This window comes from Phyllobates terribilis, unplaced genomic scaffold (assembly GCF_046119375.1).
Source record: "Phyllobates terribilis strain yellow unplaced genomic scaffold, ASM4611937v1 Scaffold_3__8_contigs__length_932513732, whole genome shotgun sequence".
Lineage (NCBI taxonomy): Eukaryota > Metazoa > Chordata > Amphibia > Anura > Dendrobatidae > Phyllobates > Phyllobates terribilis.
In genome coordinates this window covers 391038382-391057722 of record NW_027362763.1, presented here as the reverse complement: position 1 = coordinate 391057722, position 19341 = coordinate 391038382, and positions in this window count along the sequence as shown.

The window sequence follows — 19341 nt, the reverse complement described above, 5'->3', positions numbered from 1 at the left end:
CGGAAAACTCCTGTGCCTGGCTATAATTTGTTTTAAAAAAATTGACTTTTTTCACCCTCCCTGGGTCCAGTGTATCTGACTAGTCAGTAATTGTCTACACACCTGACGTCACATCGACAGCGCTTCAGCCAATAACTGAGCTCAGCAGCTCTGAGTTGCTTGTGCTGTCAACTCAATCAGAGCTGCTGAGCTCAGCTATTGGCTGCAGCGCTGTCGATGTGACGTCAGTGCTGCAAACAATAATAGATACCAGGAGCAGTGGCAGAGACTTAGTACTGGACCCATGGAGGGTGAATAAAGCACAGTTTGTTTGATTTTTACAACAAATTATAGCCAGAGGACAGGGGGTTTTAGAAACTGGAAAACCTCTTTAATACTCAGTGATTTTAAGTACGAAGGCAAACAAAATATTTGTAGATCAGCTCTCATTCTTAATGGCTGCATCCCAGGTCCTTGTCTGTGGCGCATGGACAAGGAAAGATGCTGAGCCAGTCTGACAGTGACTGCCCAAAAAGTAGAGGTTCCTGGCATGCAGAACTCAAAAATATGTTATTATTATGTATATTTTACACATTTGGTATTCGCTATTCAATACGGCAGAACTCTACTAATTTTTTTTAATGTAACCCCTGTTTTTAAAGTAAAATGTAAAGCCATTATTATAGCATGCATATGATGACTATGATTTGAAAGGAAGGTTCAAATGAGGAGGTGAAAAATCACTTTCTTTTCATCCAGAAAAAATATTTTTCATTTGTATGATTTTCCCTATGTCCTTTTTTTACTGTCTAAATGCCATCTATATGTTCATTTTTGACAACCAAATGATATCTTTTTTAAACTTCCACAATGCCAAAAAGTTTTCAATGTAATATTTGCAAAGGATTCTATAAAAATGGATGCTATAAGGATAGCGTCAGTATGGCATCCGTTTTTTTTATGAAGCCATTGACTTCTATGGGCAAGTCTGGAAGATATTAGTGTATGTTTTATTTTGTTTTCACATGGACACATTTTAATAGCAAATCAGCCCCCTTTTCTGTTATGAATGATGCATGGATATAAAAATTGTTGAGCTTAACTACTGAATTACCATAGTCAACCAGAGCCCTTCCCATATATTATTGATAAGGTGCTGACGCAAAAACCTTTCTCCAGTGCTGAACCCTTGCCAGAAGACCAATATTAGTGGAGCTTTCATAATGAAAGCACGTAAGATATATACATTTCTGCTTTAAAGGGAACCTGTCATGTAAAATAACGCTATTAACCTGCAGATATGGGGTTAATTTGCAGGTTAAAAGAATTCCGACACAGTGCGGGGCTTGCACTGAGAGCCCCGCTGCCGGCAGGAAATGAACTTTATTCCCTCCGGGAGTCTCACTCTTTCAGTCATAAGGGTGCGGCTGGCACAACTTCAACTGCTCTGTGTAAGCCTATGTGCCCACGATGCAGAAATGAAACAGAAAATTTCTGCAGCATTTCTGCATCTCCCTGGCAGAAAAAACGCATGCAGATTGTGCATGCGTTTTTCCTGCAGAATACATGCGGAATACATGCGGATTCACATGCGTATCCACATGCGTTAACACATGTGTTTCCGCATGCGGACTGACAAGCACTTTCCAGGCCATAGCATTACTTGGAAAGTGCTTGACAACTAGGTCACACTGTATAAATCCATGCAAACGGCATATATTTATACAGTGTGACCGTAAAAAAAAAAAAAAAGCTATACTCACCCCCAATGCCCCGGCGTGTGCTGCAGCGCTCGTCCTGGATTCTGCCAGCACATCGCGAGACAGCCTGCGGTCACATGACCGCGACGTCATCTCAGGTCCTGGAAGGAGAAGCGCTGCCGGCAAGCAGAGAGAAGCCGCCGGAGAGGTGAATATAATCTTTATTTTTTATTTTATTCTTTTTTTACAGGTACAATGGTACTCAGATCTGGATGAGAGTCTCCTCTCCTCCAGAACTGGGTACCATCCGCACATAGAGACGCATAAAATCCACTTGTACAAATGTACAGACGCGGATATTATGCGTCTCAATGCAAGTCAATGGCGGCGCTTCCGCTGCACTTCCGCAAAATTAATGAACATGCTGCGGATTTATTTGCGCTGCAGAAACGCTGCGGAAAAATCCGCAGCATGTGCATTGACATTGCGGAATGCCATTGGGGGCCATGGGGTGCGGATTACCATGCGTTTTTGATGCGTTTCCGCTGCGGAAATTCCGCAGCATAAACGCATGAAGAACGCATCGTGTGCACGCAGCCTAAAGAGATTAACTTCATATCTGTAGGATAATAGGGTTATTTTACATGACAAGCAGAAATGTATAATAAGGCTAATTAGCTTTCTGACACAGTGCAGTATTAGAGTCTGCTGTAAGTCAGTGTCAGGGCAAGGTTACATCTCTATACACAGATAGGTGCCACTCCTATGACTGAAAGTGTGATGCCTGCCGGGAGGAGTAAAGTTTATTTGCTACCGGCAGCGGGACTCTCAGCACATGTAAGAACACTATTAAACTGTAGATTAACCCCATATCTGCAGGTAAATAGCGCTATTTTTATATGACAAGTTGCCTTTAAATGAATCTAAAGATATATTTTTACAGCTAGTCAGATGTCCAGTTGTCAGTTTTTTCTTTAGGCTCGGTTCAAATGTGGTTTGCAAAAATACAGTGTGACTAAACGGGAACATTGGCAGCAACATGTGAACCCAGCTTTAAGGTTTATTCCCATATTTATAAGTGGGTATTATCAGATAGCTCTTACAAAAACAAACTTGCAATTTACTGGCTATTAACATGTTTAACAATTCTTGAGATGTTAAAGGGGTTGTCCGGTCAAAAGTGATAAGTCTGCAGTCACTCTGTGTGACTGCAGACTTGTGAATTCGCCCAGAGCAGGCACTGTGTGCTGCAGGGATTCGCCGGTATCAGACCCGGTAATGGAGGGTATGTATGAGTTATACAGTGGGTACGGAAAGTATTCAGACCCCTTTAAATTTTTCACTCTTTGTTTCATTGCAGCCATTTGGTAAATTCTAAAAAGTTTTTTTTTCTCATTAATGTACACTCTGCATCCCATCTTGACTGAAAATAAACAGAAATGTAGAAATTTTTGCAAATTTATTAAAAAGAAAAACTGAAATATCACATGGTCACAAGTATTCAGACCCTTTGCTCAATATTGAGTAGAAGCACCCTTTTGAGCTAGTACAGCCATGAGTCTTCTTGGAAATGATGCAACAAGTTATTCACACCTGGATTTGGGGATCTTCTGCCATTCTTCCTTGCAGATCCTCTCCAGTTCCGTCAGGTTGGATGGAGAACGTTGGTGGACAGCCATTTTCAGGTCTCTGCAGAGATGCACAATTGGGTTTAGGTCAGGACTGTGGCTGGGCCAGTCAAGAATGGTCACAGAGTTGTTCTGAAGCCAGTCCTTTGTTATTTTAGCTGTGTGCTTAGGGTCATTGTCTTGTTGGAAGGTGAACCTTCGGCCAAGTCTGAGGTCCAGAGCACTCTGGAACAGGTTTTCATCCAGGATATCTCAGTATTTGACCACATTCATGTTTCTTTCAATTGCAACCAGTCATCCTGTCCCTGCAGCTGAAAAACGCCCCCATAGCATGATGCTGCCACCACCATGTTTCACTGTTGGGATTGTATTGGGCAGGTGATGAGCAGTGCCTGGTTTTCTCCATACATACCGCTTAGAATTATCACCAAAAAGTTCTATCTTTGTCTCATCAGACCAGAGAATCTTATTTCTCATAGTTTCATGTGTTTTTGGGCAAACTCTTTGCGGGCTTTCATATGTCTTGCACTGAGGAGAGGCTTCCGTCGGGCCACTCTGCCAAAAAGGCCCAACTGGTGGAGGGCTGCAATGATAGTTGACTTTATGGAACTTTCTCCCATCTCCCTACTGCATTTCTGGAGCTTAGCCACAGTTATCTTGGGTTTTTTCTTTACTTCTCTCACCAAGGCTCTTCTCCCACAACTGCTCAGTTTGGCTGGACGGCCAGGTCTATAAAAACTTCTGGTGGTTCCAAAATTCTTCCATTTAAGGATTATTTAGGCCACTGTGCTCTTAGGAACCTTGAGTAATGCAGAAATTCTTTTGTAACCTTGGCCAGCTCTGTGCCTTGCCACAATTCTGTCTCTGAGCTCCTTGGGCAGTTCTTTTGAGCTCATGATTCTCATTTGGTCTGACATGCATTGTGAGCTGTGAGGTCTTATATAGACAGGTGTGTGCCTTTCCAAATCAAGTCCTATCAGTTTAATTAAACACAGGCAGACTCCAATGAAGGAGTAGAACCATCTCAAGGAGGATCACAAGGAAATGGACAGCATGTGACTTAAATATGAGTGTCTGAGCAAATGGTCTGAATACTTATGACCATGTGATATTTCAGTTTTTCTTTTTTAATAAATTTGCAAAAATTTCTACATTTCTGTTTTTTTTCATTCAAGATGGGGTGTACAGTCATGGCCAAAAGTATTGAGAATGAGACAAATAGTAATTTTTCCAAAGTTTACTGCTTCATTTTTTGTAATGGCAATTTGCATATACTCCTGAATGTCAAAGAGTGATCAGCTTAACTGCAATTACTGTACTTGCAAAGTCAATATTTGCCCAGAAAATGAACTTTAACCCCCAAAACACATTTCAACATCATTGCAGTCCTGCCTTAAAAGGAGCAGCTAACATCGTTTTAGTGATTGATCCATTAACACAGATGTGGGTGTTGATAAGGACAGGGCTTGCGATCAATCAGTCATGATTAAGTAAGAATGACATCACTGGACACTTTAAAAGGAGGCTGGTTCTTGGTATCATTGTTTCTCTTCAGTTAACCATGGTTATCTCTAAAGAAACACGTGCAGCCATCATTGCACTGCACAAAAATGGCCTAACAGGGAAGAGTATCGCAGCTACAAAGATTGCACCTCAGTCAACAATCTATCGCATCATCAAGAACTTCAAGGAGAGAGCTTCCATTGTTGTCAAAAAGGCTGCAGGGCGCCCAAGAAAGACCAGCAAGCGCCAGGACCATATCTTAAAACTGTTTCAGCTGCGGGATCGGACTACCAGCAGTGCCGAGCTTGCTCAGGAATGGCAGCAGGCTGGTGTGAGTGCTTCTGCACGCACTGTGAGGCGGAGACTCTTTGAGCAAGGGCAGGTTTCAAGGAGGGCAGCAAAGAAGCCACTTCTCTCCAGAAAAAACATCAGGGACCGACTGATATTCTGAAAAAGGTACAGGGAGTGGACTGCTGAGGACTGGGGCAAAGTCATTTTCTCTGATGAATCCCCTTTTCGATTTTTTGGGACATCTGGAAAACAGCTTATACGGAGAAGAAGAGGTGAGCGCTACCACCAGTCTTGTCTCATGCCAACTGTAAAGCATCCTGAAACCATTCATGTGTGGGGTTGCTTCTCAGCCAAGGGAATCGGCTCACTCACAGTCTTGCCTAAAAACACAGCCATGAATAAAGAATGGTACCAGAATGTCCTCCAAGAGCAACTTCTCCCAACCGTCCAAGAGCAGTTTGGCGCCCAAAAATGCCTTTTCCAGCATGATGGAGCACCTTGCCATAAAGCAAAGGTGATAACAAAATGGCTCATGGAGCAAAACATAGAGATTTTGGGTCCATGGCCTGGAAACTCCCCAGATCTTAATCCCATTGAGAACTTGTGGTCAATCATCAAGAGACGGGTGGACAAACAAAAACCAACAAATTCTGGCAAAATGCAAGCATTGATTATGCAAGAATGGACTGCTATCAGTCAGGATTTGGTCCAAAAGTTGATTGAGAGCATGCCAGGGAGAATTACAGAGGTCTTGAAGAAGAAGGGGCAACACTGCAAATATTGACTTGCTGCATTAACTCATTCTAACTGTCAATATAACCTATTGGTACTCATAATATGATTGCAATTATATTTCTGTACGTGATATAAACATCAGACAAACACTAATAAAAATCAGAGGCCAGCAGATCATGTGAAAATATTTTTGTGTCATTCTCAAAACTTTTGGCCATGACTGTATAGTGTTCTTTTATGAGAAAAAAAATGAACTTTTTAGAATTTACCAAATGGCTGTAATGAAACAAAGAGTGAAAAATTTAAAGGTGTCTGAATACTTTCCGAACCCACTGTACATACCACCGGCAAGAGGGCGCGGCCTCGCTCTCCATACACTTGCATTGAGCGAGTCCGTGCCTTCTAGTCGAATGCGCCCACTGGCTGTCCACGTCACTAGACAAGGCATGGCCTCGCCACCTGTATGGAACGACGCGGTGCTGGTTGCCTGGTGGTACGTATAATGTATACATACCCTCCATTACAGAGTCTAAAATTAGCGAATCCCCGCAGCGCACAGTGCGTGCACTCGGGGTATTCATAAGTAAGTCTGCAGTTACACAGAGTGCAGAGTTTTGACCGGACAACCCCGTTAACACTTTCCTCTTGTATCCAGTTCATTGCCTGGTTGACCGACCACCACTGCTGACTAACATCTGTGTCAGATCATACACAGTGCTTACAAGCTCTTTTCTGTTGAGCTTATAAACTCTGCATTAAAGCTGTTGAGATCACTGAAGCACACTGTTAACATATTATCCCGGCCAGTTCTTACAAGCTAGATAGCAGCAGTGGTCGATTTCCTAGTCAATGAGCTCTAAGCAAATGAAAAGTAAAGTGTTTCTAACTCAAAAACAAGTGCAAATTTCAATAAACAGTAAATTGTAAAAGTATTTTTTATTTTACAAGCACCATCATCAACAACACTCTTCTATGAAGACAGGAATAATCCTTTAAAGGTAACATCATCAATGAAACTTATTTTAAATGCCAGCCATTGGTAAATTAGCATACATTTCAGATAACTGTCACACAAACATTGGTGGGGCCAATGGCTATATTTCCCAAATCTGCCACACACATGATTGCTCATCTCTGGTGGGAGTCAAAGCATTCTCTATGGGGAGAGCAGAAAAGGGATTGGGTGTTTGAATACAATACCAGCCAACCCTAATAGCACACATGGTTCAGAGAATGGAGAAACTATAGACATTTTTAAGGCTATAGAATTACCTTTTTAATGGGGTATAGACACTGTAATAGTAGTTTTTTTTAACTGATGGTCAAGCATGAAGGCAAGGGAAAGACATATACAAAACAATAATTTCATTTTAAATGGAATGTTTCATCAGAAAATAATCAATTTGTATCAATTTTTAAAAAAATTATGTTTTTTTTTCTATTTTCACTGTGCCCACTAAGCCGCAATAATAGATTGAAACTTTGTGTTGTGTACAAATCATTTCACAGGAGTCTCATTTCATAAAGGACAGAGTTATGACGAAAAGTAATATATATATATATATATATATATATATACACACAGGTGCATCTCACTAAATTAGAATATCATCAAAAAGTTAATTTATTTCAGTTGTTCAATACAAAAAGTGAAGCTCATATTATATAGAGTCATTACAAACAGAGTGATTTATTTCAAGTGTTTATTTCTGTTAATGTTGATGATTATGGCTTACAGCCAATGAAAACACAAAAGTCATTATCTCAGTAAATTAGAATACTTTATAACAGCTTGAAAAATTATTTTAAAATCCGAAATGTTGGCCTACTGAAATGTATGTTCAGTAAATGCACTCAATACTGGGTCGAGGCTACTTTTGTATCAATTACTGCATCAATGTGGCGTGGCATGGAGGCGATCAGCCTGTGGCACTGCTGAGGTGTTATGGAAGCCCAGGTTGCTTTGATAGCAGCCTTCAGCTCATCTGCATTGTTGGGTCTGATGTCTCTCATCTTCCTCTTGACAATACCGGTGAGGCGAGTTTGCTGGCCAATCAAGCACAGTGATACTGTTGTTTATAAACCAGGTATTGGTACTTTTGGCAGTGTGGACAGGTGCCAAGTCCTGCTGGAGAATGAAATTTCCATCTCCAAAAAGCTTGTCGGCAGAGGGAAGCATGAAGCGCTCTAAAATTTCCTGGTAGACGGCTGCGCAGACTTTGGTCTTTATAAAACACAGTGGACCTACACCAACAGATGACATGGCTCCCCAAACCATCAATGATTGTGGAAACTTCACACTAGACCTCAAGCAGCTTGGATTGTGTGCCTCTCCACTCTTCCTCCAGACTCTGGGACCTTGATTTCCTAATGAAAATTGGAACTCTGAGATAATGACTTTTGTGTTTTCATTGGCTGTAAGCCATAATCATCAACATTAACAGAAATAAACACTTGAGATAGATCACTCTGTTTGCTATGACTCTATATAATATGAGTTTCACTTTTTGTATTGAATAACTGAAATAAATTAACTTTTTGATGATATTCTAATTTACTGAGATGCACCTGTACACTGTGTTCCAAATTATTATGCAAATAATAATTTCTCAGATTTTCCCAAATTACCTATATGAATTGCAGTCATTGTAATTTTCCAGTCAAATAACTATTAGAGTACAATTGAAAGGTTTTTGTACAAACTGCCTATGATAACAGTATATTTTTAAAAAAATAAAACACTCAAACTGCACTCAAAATGCATGTTCCAAATTATTATGCACAGCAGAGTTGTCAACCTTTTCATTTTAATAAAGAACAAAAAAATGGTCATTTTTGAAATTATAAGCATTAGCAGGTTATTACAAACTGAAATCAAACAGTTTTCAACTCAAAACTTTATTCTACTTGATGTTACATTTGCACATAGGACCCCTTGTTCGAAAGGAGCTTCTGAACTCTCTCATTCATTGAATTTGTCAGGTTTTGGATGGTTTCTGCTTCAATTGTTTAGCATGAGGTCAGAATACCCTCCCAGAGCTGTTGCTTAGATGTGAACTGCCTCCCGCCATCATAGACACTCCTTTTGATGATGCTCCAGAGGTTCTCAATGGGGATGAGGTCAGGGGAGCATGGGGGCCACACCATAAGTTTGTCCCCTTTTATGCCCACAGCAGCCAGAGATGCAGATGTGTTATGTGCAGCATGAGACGGGGCATTATCATGCATGAAATGATCTCAATGGTCCAGATAGATGGAGTGGAGGATGGCTGGTTGATGGACACCCCATGCAAACACGGCTACGGCGCCAACAAGGAAGAGGTGGAGTAATGTTTTGGGCTGGAATCATGGGGAGAGAGATTGTCGGCCCTTTTAGGATCCCTGAAGGGGTAAAGATGAACTCCATAATGTATGTTGAGTTTCTCAAACAGCACTTCCTGCCATGGTTCAAGAAGAACCGTGCATTCTGCAGCAAGATCATTTTCATGCATGATAATGCCCCGTCTCATGCTGCACATAACACATCTGCATCTCTGGCTGCTGTGGGCATAAAAGGGGACAAACTTATGGTGTGACCCCCATGCTACCCTGACCTCAACCCCATTGAGAACCTCTGGAGCATCATCAAAAGGAGTGTCTATGATGGCGGGAGGCAGTTCACATCTAAGCAACAGCTCTGGGAGGGTATTCTGTCCTCATGCAAAACAATTGAAGCAGAAACCTTCCAAAATCTGACAAATTCAATGGACGAGAGAGTTCAGAAGCTCCTTTCGAACACGGGGTCCTATGTGCAAATGTTACATCACCTAGAATAAAGTTTTGAGTTGAAAACTGTTTGATTTCAGTTTGTAATAACCTGCTAATGCTTATAATTTCAAAAATGACCATTTTTTTGTTCTTTATTAAAATGAAAAGGTTGAAAACTCTGCTGTGCATAATAATTTGGAACATGCATTTTGAGTGCAGTTTGAGTGTTTTATTTTTTTAAAAATATACTGTTATCATAGGCAGTTTGTACAAAAACCTTTCAATTGTACTCTAATAGTTATTTGACTGGAAAATTACAATGACTGCAATTCATATAGGTAATTTGGGAAAATCTGAGAAAATATTATTTGCATAATAATTTGGAACAAAGTGTATATATATATCTATCTATCAAAGATGCAATTCGCAACAGGTGAGGTGATGGTTACAGCTCATCTCTTCTCTTCCCCGCACAGTGACTTTTGTACAGTTAACAGCGCATGCCTAGAAAGCTCTCCTACAGAAGTCAGTAATCATCTCCATTCTACTGGTTCCTATGGTCCAGAGTACCACCATTAAAGAAGCACTCCCATCTATATGTTTTTATTAAATGTGTGTATATGCATTTAATGTAGTGAGTTTATTAATATACTCACCTACCATTCTCTCTCCAGGATCCAGCGCCGTTCTGCTCCTTCTCTCAGTGACGCCACCATTCTGTAGACTCGTTGGGTCAATCTGCCCTCTGCATGACCTGGACGTGACTTTTACAATGTAGGCCTATGGAGTGTCAGAACCAGGTTTCATAGGCTTTCATTGTAAAAGAAAATTGTGGCTCACACATAGCGCATAGAGTGAGCTGGGCAGTCTGAACTGCGGTGACATCACTGAGAAATGAAGTAGAATTGTGCTGGACACCGGAGAGAGCAGAAGTAGGTGAGTATATTAATACACTCACTACATGCATTTAATAAAAAATATAGATGGGAGTGCTTTTTTAAATATATCTCTGCGTGCTTTTAACAGCTCAGCCAAGACTGCCGCCACCATAATCATGAACATAATCATGCACTGTACATAAAATGTTTTTCAATATCTTATTTCAATAAGTAAAAATATATATATAGACGATACATTCCTTCTAAAACTTTTCTGATCTACATGAGAGACTAGTGGTAATTCTAAGATTTGGCATCATTTCCAGTAGATTTTAAACATTGTTCTACATTTGTACATAATATTTTCACTCTCGTATGCATATTCAAATTTACTCATTTTACTAAAGTATACATATATATACCGTATAATGACATGGTTACGTTAATTTATATATAATACTACTTAGACTCTTAAGGCCTCTAATGGGAAAACTATACTCTATGTGAAATTAAATTCATAGCGTTTTTTCTGTGTGCAAGCTGTGTGGTACATTAGCATATTTCAGCATTGTTCTCAAGCTTATCCAGTCATGAATATATTGCTTACAGAAGAAAGGCACAAATGAAAGGGATTTAAATCCATTTTAGGTGTTTAGTCATGTAGAAAATAATTGTAAAGCTGCAATATTTACAGCATAATTTGAAATAGAATGTGCACATGAAGAAAAATCATGTTTCCAAAATGATGATTTGTCATTAGATGACAAGAAATACAAAACATAAAAAAACAGACAGTAGGGGAAAATTTATCCTTTAGTCTACAGCTTCAACACTGCCGCGAATAGACAATTGGAAATAGAATACGTAATATGATTGTGTAAGAACAATGGGACTGGCTTATTAATAATGTCATAAAATTACAGAGCGAAACCAGGTTTATCATAGTTGCCAATGCTGGATGGACATTTGGCACATCTTTGGACACTTATCTAACTTTTGTACCGCCTCTTGGTTGGATTACTTTAGACCAGTTGTTTGCACCAAAATTTTGACACAAAGTGGTGCATCTTAAACCATGCACTCCAACAAGCCATGTCTCTTTCATGCCATCTTGTTGGACAAGGTACATAAAGTGCCAGATTTATTACGCTTTTTTTTGCCAGAATTCTGGAGAAAAACACCTTAAAAAGTGGAAAAAAATTGAGCAACAAAAATTTTTGTTCAACTTCAACAAAATGGACGGAGCTGGGGTGAGACGGCAGCGTGTCAACCTCATCTCATAAATTTCATGACGAGCAGCGGCATTGCTGACGCCACAAACCTTACTCCAGTCTCTGACTGAAGTAAGATTTCTGACGAGACACACATGGAGGTGCATTCCAATTTTCAGGGGCACCGTATTCATTAAGAGGAGGAGCGTCTGACTCCAGCACACCTCCTTAACCGAGGGCGTTAATGTAGTGCAAGGCATGTTGAATAGTAAATCTGTACAAAAATAATAATACAAACTTGAAAAAGTATATATCTCAATTAAATGGCTCAAATAAATCTTGAATAATTTTTTTTTTTTAATAAAAAAAGGTTTACAGTTCCTATATAGAATTATGTGACTCCCTAGGTGCAGATTACATACAAACTCTGGGTACATGATTCTGCAGTTATAAGTCTTTCCATCTGCCTCCTACTTGTTTCCTTGCTGGTATACGTTTGGTAGTTTACCAAGAAGTAGGGGACAGATAGGCCAATAATTGTATGATCAGACTACATATGATACATAGGGTTTGTTAGTAATCGGCACAGTCAGAATAGACACAGTAAAACAAAACAATGGATATTTCTAATTAATAAATAAAAAAAAACAAAGACAGAAACACAATACACAAATACACTGCAATAAAAAAATAAACCACAATAATTCATGAAAATAATATAGGGTACTTAGTTAACATAATTCTGATCAAAATAATGGAAAAGCCCTCCACCTCGTCACAGTGACCCTATTTGGGACAGTCTTATGTATTTGTGTATTGTGTTTCTGTCTTTGTTTTTTTTTCTGTTTAATGGATATGTGTGTACATGCTCTTAAATGCTGCATGCACACCAATTTACATTCCAGTTCATTTCTTCAGGTTTAATCAATAAATAAGCAAAAATGCTTCATTTTTATTTACATTGGAACTATACAATCTACATCTTTAATCATATTTATATATTTCACAATTTGCCATAGGGTTTTTCTCATCTCATAACATGATAACATCACTAGGATATCCCTCCACTTTATTATTGGTGGGAAAGCAAACTGACTGATCCTGAGAATTAAAGGGACGCTGAACTGGAATTCCTCTTTGCACAGCGGCACTCCTAGCCTCCTGGTTGTGCATGAAACTTGAGTAAGTCTGTGCTTCAATTCCATGCACAGCCAGGTGGTCAGAGGCCACTGTGCAAGGGAAAAACAACAAAGCGGTCAGAGCACCATACCAGCTTTACCTCCCCCTTAATCTCAGGATCAATGAGGACCCCAGAGGTCAGACCTCAACAATATTTCATTACTTTATAGGATGGATAAAAACTTTTATCTGTAAACTGTATCTGTAAGGTGTAGGATTCTATAATAAAAATGTACTTTCTAATTATATAAGGTTATCAAAGATCTTTAAATTCTTTTATCTTTTCCGTTACAGGTTAAAGCTTTTGCTAGCCAGCAGAGATGCACAAATTTATTGGAGTGGAATTAAATTCTCCTCAAATTTTACAAAGATATGCAATCTCTAGAAAATAAATTTACTGTAATTTGCCCCAAACAAATTCAGCAAAATCGTGGCCAGCTTAAGCTGCCATTTTACTGAACTGGCAGTTGAAAAAACCAAAATTACTTACTTTACTGCTCACCTGTCGCCCCTGCAGCCCTTCATCAGGTCATCTGCTCCTCTTCTTTTCCCCTTTCCCATCACATTCATCCACTTTACTCCAGGCCAGGACTTCTGGCACAACTAGGCATCTGATGTCCCTGCATGCCATGCTATTATTGTGCTTGTCTTGGTGTCACAAAATTAAGGCAGATGTTACCCGAGCACAGAGTGACATCAGAAGCCAAGGCGTACCTGAAGGCAGGATCTGCAGTGAAGTGGTCAAAGAAAATGAGCGTGAGGGGAAGGCAAATAAAAGAGGCATGGAGGACCAGATGATGATCTAAGGAGATGGTGGAACAGGTGAGGTGAGAATTATTTTTTTTACATCCTACGTTCATTAAGCTCTGGTTTAATATATCAAATTAAAGTCCACAATTGCATGGATTGCATATATATACATATCTGTATGAATTCTCTGTGTAGAAAATGAATGCAATTATTGACTTTAATGTAATATATATTATTGGATTATGAATATTGGAGGGTTGATTAACTAGGCATTTACAAAGCATCTTACTATAAAAAAAGGCCTATTCCGAACAGTCAGAACTTTTGTCCTGTGTCATTATTTGTAACAAATTCATTGTGGTATCTAATGACAAGCATACAAGTATGCTGGTATTTTTACATCTCAATAAGTCATGGTTTGTTGACTTCTGTACCAGGAAAATAACATTATATACAGTACAGATCAAAAGTTTGGACACACCTTCTCAGTTAAAGATTTTTCTGTACTTTCTTGACTATGAAAATTGTACATTCACACTGAAGGCATCAAAACTATGAATTAACACATGTGGAATTATATACTTAACAAAAAAGTGTGAAACAACGAAAATATGCCTTATATTCTAGGTTCTTCAAAGCAGCCACCTTTTGCTTTGATGACTGCTTTGCACACTCTTGGCATTCTCTTGATGAGCTTCAAGAGGTAGTCACCGGAAATGGTCTTCCAACAATCTTGAAGGAGTGTCCAGAGATGCTTAGCACTTGTTGGCCCTTTTGCCTTCACTCTGCGGTCCAGCTCACCCCAAACCACCTCGATTGGGTTCAGGTCGGGTGACTGTGGTGGCCAGGTCATCTGGCGTAGCACCCCATCACTCTCCTTCTTGGTCAAATAGCCCTTACACAGCCTGGAGGTGTGTTTGGGGTCATTGTCCTGTTGAAAAAGAAATGATGGTCCAACTAAACGCAAACCAGATAGAATAGCATGCCGCTGCAAGATGCTGTGGTAGCCATGCTGGCTCAGTATGCCTTCAATTTTGAATAAATCCCCAACAGTGTCACCAGCAAAGCACCCCCACACCATCACACCTCCTCCTCCATGCTTCACAGTGGGAACCAGGCATGTAGAGTCCATCCGTTCACCTTTTCTGCGTCGCACAAAGACACGGTGGTTGGAACCAAAGATCTCAAATTTGGACTCATCAGACCAAAGCACAGATTTCCACTGGTCTAATGTCCATACCTTGTGTTCTTTAGCCCAAACAAGTCTCTTCTGCTTGTTGCCTGTCCTTAGCAGTGGTTTCCTAGCAGCTATTTTACCATGAAGGCCTGCTGCACAAAGTCTCCTCTTAACAGTTGTTGAAGAGATGTGTCTGCTGCTAGAACTCTGTGTGGCATTTACCTGGTCTCTAATCTGAGCTGCTGTTAACCTGCGATTTCTGAGGCTAGTGACTCGGATAAACTTATCCTCAGAAGCAGAAGTGACTCTTGGTCTTCCTTTCCTGGGGCGGTCCTCATGTGAGCCAGTTTCTTTGTAGCGCTTGATGGTTTTTGCAACTGCACTTGGGGACACTTTCAAAGTTTTCCCAATTTTTCGCACTGACTGACCGTCATTTCTTAAAGTAATGATGGCCACTCGTTTTTCTTTACTTAGCTTTTTTTTTTCTTGCCATAATACAAATTCTAACAGTCTATTCAGTAGGACTATCAGCTGTGTATTCACCTGACTTCTGCACAACACAACTGATGGTCCCAACCCCATTTATATGGCAAGAAATCCCACTTATTAAACCTGACAGGGCACACCTGTGAAGTGAAAACCATTTCCGGTGACTACCTCTTGAAGCTCCTCAAGAGAATGCCAAGAGTGTGCAAAGCAGTCATCAAAGCAAAAGGTGGCTACTTTGAAGAACCTAGAATATAAGACATATACTCAATTGTTTCACACTTTTTTGTTAAGTATATAATTCCACATGTGTTAATTCATAGTTTTGATGCCTTCAGTGTGAATGTACAATTTTCATGGTCATGAAAATACAGAAAAATATTTAAAGAGAAGGTGTGTCCAAACTTTTCGTCTGTACTGTACATAGAGTAAGGATGTATTCCCATGAGACCCATGCAAATCTGCTCCAAAATCCATATCTTACATGTAGATTTTGATATGAATTTGCAGAGAAAATGTTGTAGGATTACTGAGGAATACATTTTGACCAATTCTGTGGCATCCCTTTGGCAAACTGCATCAAAACAAGATGCTTTTATTGCAGATTTGTCAGGAATGTGCACTTGTGACCCATGGGAATTCACTCTAGACTAGTGTACTCTGGAAAGATCAATATTCTCTTAAAATTGGACTTTAATTATTTAGGTATGCTACCCTCATTAAGTTGCTATTACCGCTAATAATTGTTAATTAATTGCTACGTAAACCACTAAAGGTATTGGACAGATTTAAACAGCAAGGAATAATTAATGGAATAAATTCACTTTCAAAATGTCACTTTCCAATAAACTTGGTTACATAATAGTGGACGATATATGCATTCGCATTGTAAATCCCCAAATAATATGTGAATGAAAAGCTGGACACAATATTTGGCATTTTCAAGTCAGCATAAAGATACATATTCTACTTTCCATATGTCTAGAAAAGCTGTGTTCAATCAGAATACCTGAGAAAAGCAATCTCAAGAAATAAGGTAGCTATCAAACACACAGTGCTGTGACAAGTGCCATAAAAATTCATTCTTCCAGGGTTTTTTCAGTCTTTTAGAACACAAGCAAATATTGCAGAAATATGGATGTGAGTTCACAGCATTTTCTAATAAAATGTTTTCACAAAGATAAAAAGTGCTAGTTAGAATAGGCAGCTGCCTAGGGCACAAGTGACAAGGGGTGCAGATGGAGCTCAAAATCTAGCTATAAACAGCTACTTTCTCAGTATGTGCCTTACTGAGTTGAAGTTTAGTAAGATACCGAGCTCCAAGGAAACTGATGGAAAACAGTAATGAAAATAGTGGGTTAACTGCTGATGATGACAAATTGGAGAATTCAGAAGACCAAGGATGTTTCTAAGCAATTTATTGTCAACGCATTTCGAAGTCACCCGACTTCTTTATCAGGACAAACCACATCAAGTGATATCCTCAATCACTGGGTAAGACCCCATTGTGCTTTTTTTGTCCCTCCAGCTTCCCTCGCTCAAGCGCCAAAGAAAGGATGGAGTAGAGAGAAAAGTAGAATGAACTGGAGAACCCTACTAAAGATACGTGGGCATTCTGTTAATCTCACAGGTGTTATATGTCTGTGGGCAATAAAGACAGTGGCTCAGTGGTTAGCACTTCAGCCTTTCAGCACTGGGGTCCTGGGATCAAATCCCACCCAGGAAAACCTCTGCAAAGAGTTCTCCCCATGTTTGCATGGGTTTCATCCAGGTTCTCCAGTTTCCTCTCATACTCCAAATGCATACTGATAGGCAATCTAGATTGTGAGCCCCAATGGGGAGTGATGATAATGTCTGTAAAGCGCTATGGAATTAATGGTGCTATATAAGTGAGTAAAATAAATAAATATTGACCTATTCCATAAACCAAACACATACAAATTAGGGCACTTAACACAATGTATTTTATGTGTGTAAATTAGTGCAAAACTTGAGATGTGACACAACGAAAGCTATCAGGAATTCCCTTTTTATACAAGGGTCTGATGTTTAAAGCCATGATCAAATTAGCTGTAATTTCTCCAGTTCTTTTCAGTACTAGTTTTCATACATATCCAATGCCTCTTATTTTGAATACATATCTTCCTTAGGACTACATATATATGGCAGAAATAAGACCAGACCACATAAAAGAAATTATGATTTCACCATTTCTAATTATGTTATTTTAGAGATAAACAATTAATCCTAGGGGCAACAAGATGGCTCCGTGATCCAAATCCCACCAAGGAGAACATCTGCAAGGAGTTTATACTGTATGTTCTCCCCGTATTTGCATTTGATTTCCTCCGGGTTCTCTGGTTTCCTCCCACACTCCAAAGACATACTGATAGGGAATTTAGATTGTGAGCCCCAATGGGGACCGTGATGATAATGTCTGTAAAGCGCTGTGGAATTAATGGTGTTATATAAGCAAGTAAAATTAATAAATAATCCCAGAGACCCCCACTTAGCTTGTTTATTGTTGAAACAAAAGTGTTGCAAATTTGGAAAATATTTTGAGTTTCAATTATTTTTCTCTTTTGTGATCTCTGCATGTGGCCACTGGAAAGGAAATCTGTCATGTAATTTTCAACTGATTACAAAACAGCTGTGTGTCCACCACATGACCAGAACAGAGTTTTATCTCCTGAAAGTAAAAAATGAGAGTTCCTATTCTATAAGGCTGTGTGCACATGTTGCAGATTTGGTACATTTTTGTCGCATTTTTTCTGCGCGGATTTGTGACAAAACCTGATGCAAGCAAAATGAATGAGAAACCTGAAGTGTCATGCACACGTTGAGTATTTTTGACTTGCAGATTTGGTGCAGAAAATAATCTGAAGTATGTCAATTCTCTGTGCATTTTTGCCTGCGTTTTTAATTCATTGAATGCAATGAAAAAACACAGCAAAAAAGCAACTTTTTGAGGCCGCATTTTACTGACAACATAGGCAGAAATGTTGTAGAAATTTCAGCCATCAAAGACTCAACATGTGCACATACCCTAACGGCGAGCAGAAAACTAGAAAAACTATGCGGAATTGATACATAGACCATAATAGAAAATGCATAACATGAATAATTATCCTTATTTATGGAAAACATTATTAGTTAATCCAGCTAATAGAGTTGAGCAAAAAGATTTACATTTCCCTTTTCTGGCAACTAGTAAAATCTTCTATGGGGGCCAGATCAGGGCAGTTTTCACTTTTGTGGCTATTATCACAGTCCTAGCAGGCATTTACTTGTCCTAATGCAATGTCATGATGTGTATCTCGCCTCCACATCATGACGTTGCAGGGCCAGAGGTGCCCAGGAGCTCGGCCAAGGATGCTGACTGCAGAAGTGAAGACTGCCTTCGTCTGGCTACCATAGAGGATCAGACTTGATGCCAGATCAGGGCCATGCAAATTTTTATGCTCAGCTCAACCTGTTAGACTATACAAATTTTTGTGTGGACACCAAATCCCTTTATATTTGGAATTGTCTATTATGCAAAGATAATTTTAAATAAAAAAAAATGTAGAAAGAAACAAAAAGATCACTCTTAGAAAAAAAATGGATATTTCATCATATTTATGGCTCACAATTAGAGATGAGCAGATCTTTTGAAATTCAAATTTCGTTGACTTTGGCAAATTTTCCCCAAAAATGTAATTTGCGGTGATTAAATTTGTGCAAATCTCAATACTGGAAGTTACTCAGAAAATACTTGTTGGGGGAGAGGAGAGAGAGAACCCCGCTGACCATAAGCGCTTACACTCAATAGGAGAGAGGAAGGACTCCACTGATCCTAAAAGCTTACAAACTACAGGAGAGAGAACGCAGCTGACCATAAGAGCTTACACACTACAGGAGAGAGAACCCAGCTGACCATAAGAACTTACACTCTCCAGAAGAGAGAGGACCCCGCTGACAATAAGAGCTTACACTCTATAGGACAGAGATAGAGAACTTTCCTGACCATACTCTACAATAGAAACAGAGAGGATTTTGCTGATCATAAGAGCTTACACTCTACAGAAGAGAGAAACA